Genomic DNA, 6,607 nt, shown 5'->3' with positions numbered 1-6,607 from the left:
ACAAATTGCTGAAACCTCTGGGGTGTCTCTTCTGTGTTTGTACCAGGGTGAGCACCCCCAGTGCATCCCCAGGCCTGGATCCACCATCCTGCTCTGTGATGGATCCATGATCCCCATCCCTGATGGATCCATGATCCCCCTCCCTGATGGATCCATGATTGGGCTCCCTGATGGATCCATGATCCCCATCCCTGATTGATCCATAATCCCCATCCCTGATGGATCCATGATCCCCATCCCTGATTGATCCATAATCCCCATCCCTGATGGATCCATGATCCCCATCCCTGATGGATCCACGATCGCACTCCCTGATGGATCCACCATCCTGCTCCCTGATGGATCCATGATCCTGCTCCCTGATGGAAGAATGATCCCACTCCCTGATGGATCCATGATTGGGCTCCCTGATGGATCCACCATCCCCATCCCTGATGGATCCACCATCCCCATCCCTGATGGATCCATGATCCCCATCCCTGATTGATCCATAATCCCCATCCCTGATGGATCCATGATCCCCATCCCTGATTGATCCATAATCCCCATCCCTGATGGATCCACCATCCCCATCCCTGATGGATCCACGATCCTTCTTCCTGATGGATCCATGATCCCCATCCCTGATGGATCCACGATCACACTCCCTGATGGATCCACCATCCTGCTCCCTGATGGATCCATGATCCTCATCCCTGATGGATCCAAAATCCCCATCCCTGATGGATCCACCATCCCCATCCTTTATGGATCCATGATTCCCATCCCTGATGGATCCACCATCCCACTCCCTGATGGATCCATGATCCTTCTTCCTGATGGATCCACCATCCCCATCCCTGATGAATCCACGATCCCCATCCCTGATGGATCCATGATCCCTCTCCCTGATGGATCCATGATCCTCCTCCCTGATGGATCCATGATTGGACTCCCTGATGGATCCATGATCCTTCTTCCTGATGGATCCATGCTCCCCATCCCTGATGGATCCATGATCCCCATCCCTGATGGATCCACGATCGCACTCCCTGATGGATCCACCATCCCCATCCCTGATGGATCCACGATCGCACTCCCTGATGGATCCATGATCCTTCTTCCTGATGGATCCACCATCCCCATCCCTGATGGATCCATGATCCTCCTCCCTGATGGATCCATGATTTAAAAGGGTATATAAAAATTTTAAAAGTATATAAAAAGGAAGGGCAAAAATCGTCGGGCATCATTGCATCCCAGGGCCCTCCTGTGGCACATGGGGTGCTCCAATAATGCAAAAAATCTGTTGATAAGGGTAGATTTCTCTTCTATGATGTATTTTTTTTCTTCATCTGCCCTACAAAAATCCCAAACCAACCCCCTGAGAATTCTGGTGTTTGGAGCCTCCCATCTTATTTCTCCTTTCCTCTTCATGACCAACCTGCCAGTGCTCCTTTTGGGATGAAACCCSCCTTAAGCTCCCTTTCTTTGTCCCTTCCCTCACCCTTGATGGGGTCAACACTTCCAACCTCTTCATCCCATTAGATCTCACCCCAAATTAATTCCCCTGTGTCTGCTGCTCGCTCATGTAATTATTTTCTGCACTCAGGGATGTTTCCTGCTGGGTTCCTGCAGATCTCCATCAGTAAATCACCAAAACTCTGCCAGATGGAGCTCCTGGCTTTGTCCAGAAGGTTCTCTTGCAAATCCTGCTCACCTGATCCTCCACCCAAAGGATTCAGCACCCCTTGGGATCATCAGAGGGGCTGGAAATTGATCTAAGAGAAGGTTTTGCATCATTGCAGGGTGGAATGGGAGCGTGCATCCCCATGGAGGGGAATTCCTGGTGGGAATGGTCGGGAAGGCTCTGATGGTGTCACTGCTTTTTATGCACCTGCCTGAACACTCCAAGTTCTGTTTGTCCCTGTCACTGTCTCGTGTTTTGCCCGTTTGAGACTCTCATTGAGCCTTGGAGCTGCTGTGAATTGCAAATTTCCCTCTGAGTCCCAATCCAGGATCTGAGTCACCGCATAATCCACAGCCCCGGGGCTGAGGGGTTCCAATGCAGCCCAGGAGAGCGATGGAGTCATGGAATGGGGAGAGGAAACCACATCTGGGAGGGGAACACCCTGCTTTGGGCTGACGGAGCTTGGCCATGAGCTGGGAGTGATGAATCCCGGGCTCTCTGATTTCCTACAGAGGGAATGGAACTGTTGGAACGAGCCCAGGAAGGGCCACGGAGCTGCTCCAGGGCTGGGGGAGCTGGGAATGTTCACCTGGGGAAGGGAAGGATCCAGGGAGAGCTCAGAGCCCCTTGCAGGGGATCCTAAAGGGGCTCCAGGAGAGCTGGAGAGGGACTGGGGACAAGGGATGGAGAGACAGGACACAGGGAATGGGGTAACACTGCCAGAGGGCAGGGATGGATGGGATATTGGGAAAAAATTCTTGGCTCTGAGGGTGTGAGGCCCTGGCACAGGGTGCCCAGAGAAGCTGTGGCTGCCCCTGGATCCCTGGCAGTGCCCAAGGCCAGGCTGGATGGGGTTTGGAGCACTCTGGGACAGTGGAATTGTCCCTGCCATGGCTGGGGTGGCACTGGATGAGCTTTAAGGTCACTTCCCAGCCTTCCCAGGAACACAGCTCAGTGCCACCTCCTCCTTGTCCCTACACACCTCCTCCCTGCACAGCCAATGTCACCCCGAAGCTGGCAGGCAGCAGCAACCGGGCTGTAAATCACCACTCCCGGTGGTTTTGGGCTGTTCCTGAATTTTGGGGCCGTCCACGGTGAGTCAGAGCTGTTCCAGTGGCTCCCTGCCTGCATTCCCAGGATTTACGAGGGCAGGGATCAGAGGCTGGGAGGGAGCTGGAAGGAGGCACCTGCTGATGGAGAGGGTGGCAGCTTTGAGGGGAGATGGGGGTTATTTGGGGTGTTCTGTGGTGGACACGTGGAAATTCCATGTGAAAATCAGGCACGGCTTTGCTGGAAGAGCTTTGCTCCCAAGGAACTCAGTGAGATGAAGATTTGACGTTGAAAAAAAAAAATAGGGGACAATCCAGGCACTGAAGAGATTGTRTAAAAATCATGGATAATTATTCCTTTGCCTCCTTGTTCTCCCAAATGTGGGATGGGGAGGGTTTTCTTGGAGAAAGAGGAGTTGATGGCAAGGGCAGGGGGGCAAGGAGGGGAAATCCTGTTCCAATTCCTGAGGGATTCCTGCAGCCATTCCCACCCCTAAAATGGGCACAGGGAGATGCTTTGGGCTTGTGCTGAAGTTTTCAGTGATTTTTTTTCAGTGCAGAGGATCTGGCCCTTGCTGGAGTCAGCAGAGTGAGGTCTGGTGTCCTTCTGAGCCTGCAGACCTCGCCTGGGGACCCACGGCCCTTCTGCAATCCCACATCTCTCCAGGCTTGGGATGGTCAGCAGACATGCCAGGCAGGAATGCAGATGGGGTGAGGGATGGGACAAAGAAAGGGAGCTTAAGGGGGGTTTCATCCCAAAAGGAGCAGTGGCAGGTTGGTCATGAAGAGGAAAGGAGAAATAAGATGGGAGGCTCCAAACACCAGAATTCTCAGGGGTTTGGTTTGGGATTTTTGTAAGGCAGATGAAGAAAAAAAAATACATTATAGAMAAGAAATCTACCCTTATCAACAGATTWTTTGCATTATTGGAGCACCCCATGTGCCACAGAAGGGCCCTGGGATGCAATGAGCTTCCCTGCAGGACACAGGGGCCAGGCAGGGTGTGCAGAGCTGGGGTGAGGAGAATCATAAAATCCTGCAATTTCTGGGGTTGGAAGGGACCTTTGGGATCACCCAGTTTCACCAGGGACACTTTCTACTATCCCAGGGTGTTCCAAGCCTCATCCAGCCCGAGGTGAGAGCAGATCCATCCAGCCCAGCTCTGCTCCAGGAACAGCTCAGATTTTCCAGTTTCTGCYCAGGAAATGCAGGGCTGGGCCACGTTCCCCACTCCATCCCCCCACAAACCCTGACCTATCCAAAGGAAGGACTGAGGGCACTCCAAACCCTTGCTGATATCCATCTGATTTTCCTGTAAAGCCCAGGCAGAAAAGCAGAGACAAGTCTGGAGATGAGACACAGCCAGGCCSACAGCAGAGTCCTGAAAATTCTCTGATCCCTATCAGGACAGGAATTCTGGAGGAGAGGAAAGCAGAGCTGCTCTGGGTCAGGGTCAGAGAATTGTGGAATTATAGAAGGTRGAATATCCTGAATTGGAAAGGAYCCACAGGGATTTTGGACCCARMCCCYCMAAAAWYCCCYYYKKKSMWYCMMMAAWSSYYCYKGRRSYYYKGCAGSYTCGGGGCYGGGACCATTCCCTGGGGAGCCTGGGCAGTGCCAGCACCCTCTGGGGACMGAAAAACCTTTCCCCACGTGGTGGGAGCCTCTCCTGGGTGCTGAGATGCTCTGCTGGAGCAAAGGAAGATCCAGGTTTAGGAGGAGAAGAGACATAAAATGGGAATGAGGGAGATTTCCATGGCGTTGTGTGAGAAAGCCCAGAGGAGGCAGAGCTGGAATCCCATCTGAGGCTTTGCTTCATTCGCCTCTTTTCCCTCTGATTTCAGCTGTTGTTTATCTGCAGCATCACATTCTGCCCTTATCTCGTGTTTGTTCCTCTGTCTCCAAAGCTCTGAGAGTGCCTGGGGGCAGACCAGGGGACCAGGAGCCCTCAGAACCCAGTGAGAGGATGAGTCTGTGTGCTGCATGTCCTCTCCAAATTTATTAATAAATCCACAAACCCATCGAGATCAATCCCTGTGCCAGCTTGGCTCATCAATACTTCAGCGCTCGTCACCCCCAGTGCCTTTGAAGGGATTATTTTAATATGCACTGAGACRGGGATAATGAGGGGTCAGGCGGATGCTTTTGTGCTCACAGAATGTGTCTGCAGCTGGGCTGCTCCCTCCCTTCTTCCCTCCCTGTGGATCTGCCAGAAGATTCCTCTGCAGCTTCCCAGCTCCCGGGGTGCATCCCAGCCTCGTGCTGTGCCCGCTGCTGGGATCAGGGAAAAGCCAAGGACCACAAACCTGTCCTGACCCCACACTGCCTCTCCCTAGAGGAGAATCCCATTATTCAGCAGATAAAMTTTCCTGTTCTATCCCAAAATTTCAGCTCAGCTTGGGAAACAGTGGGTATTTAATTGTGTTTGTGTTCTTGGAAAGATTCTGTGTTGAGAARGTCCCTGTTCCTTCACTCAGTTCCATGAAGGATTTTCCCATCCYGCTGCTGAGCTGCTCCCAGCACCGAYGGATTTTGGGATGGGGTCATGGCAGCACGGCTTCTGGGAGAGCTGGAGTTCCTGGAATGTTGCATCCCAGCTGGGTGTGGGCTCAGGAGGGGTTGGGATGGAGGCCACAGGCCACAGTGAGGGGCTGTTTTCCTTTTTCCACGGCAGGAGRGAGGGCTGGCGCTCGGCTCTGTTTGTTTTCCCCATCCTTGTTTGCAAACCCATTTACTGTAAGARCAGCCCTGCTGGGGCTTCAAGGGACAGTGGAAATTCCCACTGCTTGGAAAAGCAGATTCCATGGAGCAGGAGMAGGAGGGAACCCTCTGCTGTTTGAAATTCCTCTCTCCAGCCCTATCTGCTCCTCACAGAGGGGATGGAGCAGCCTGACTGCAGGAGAACTCCATGAGCTGCTCCAAGGGATGGAGAATCATTTCCTACAGAGCCAGGCTGGGAGARCTGGGAATGTTCACCTGGGGGAAGGATCCAGGGAGAGCTCAGAGCTCCTTCCAGGGTCTAAAGGGGCTCCAGGGGAGCTGGAGAGGGACTGGGGACAAGGGATGGAGGGACAGGACACAGGGAATGGCTTCAAACTGCCAGAGGGCAGGGATGGATGGGATAGTGGGAACTGGGAATTCTTCCATGTGAGGGTGGGGAGGTCTCAGGGTGCCCAGAGAAGCTGTGGCTGCCCCTGGATCCCTGGCAGTGCCCAAGGCCAGGCTGGATGGGGTTTTGAGCACCGTGGGACAGTGGGAGGTGTCCCTGCCATGGCAGGGGTGGCACTGGGTGACATTTAAGCTCCTTCCACCCCAAACCACTCGGTGACTCTGTGATTTTGTGGCAGTGGTGATGTCGCTGCCGTGCAATGATTTGGGGAGGGYGGTGGCTCTCTGGGAGCTGCTCTGTCACCCCACTGCACGCCAGGGAAGGGTGACACTCTGGGATCAAAGCCACGGCCGTGCCAAACTTTCCTGACCAGATGTGGGTTCTGATAAAGGAACCGGGCAATTATCGCTCCGCCTCCGCGGAGTGGGTGCAAATCATTAAGAGATTATTAATTCCTCATTAAATTCCAAGCCTGAGAAAGCGTGAGGAAGAGTTTGCTGTGTGTGGTTCAGCCCCGACGCCAAGGATGTCACACCCTGGTGTGCAAGAGGGTTTGGATGGTTCTCCCCACCAGGAAGGGATGTTCCTGCTCCAGGGCATCCATCACTTTCTGGTCAGACTGATCTTGAGGAGATTCCTGCATTTTCCTGCCCTAAGATGTGATAAATCCCAGAGGATCATCCCCACATCCTCAACTGTTGTCCCATTATTGCCACCTGACTCTGGAAGCTGTGAGAAGGCACAGTGACAGTGGGGACAGCTGGAAGGTGACATCAAACC

The sequence above is a fragment of the Malurus melanocephalus genome, unplaced genomic scaffold (genome assembly GCF_030028575.1).
Source record: "Malurus melanocephalus ecotype Western Australia unplaced genomic scaffold, MMel_1.1 scaffold_675, whole genome shotgun sequence".
NCBI lineage: Eukaryota > Metazoa > Chordata > Aves > Passeriformes > Maluridae > Malurus > Malurus melanocephalus.
The sequence above is the reverse complement of the archived record's forward strand: the minus strand, read 5'-3'. Positions refer to the sequence as shown.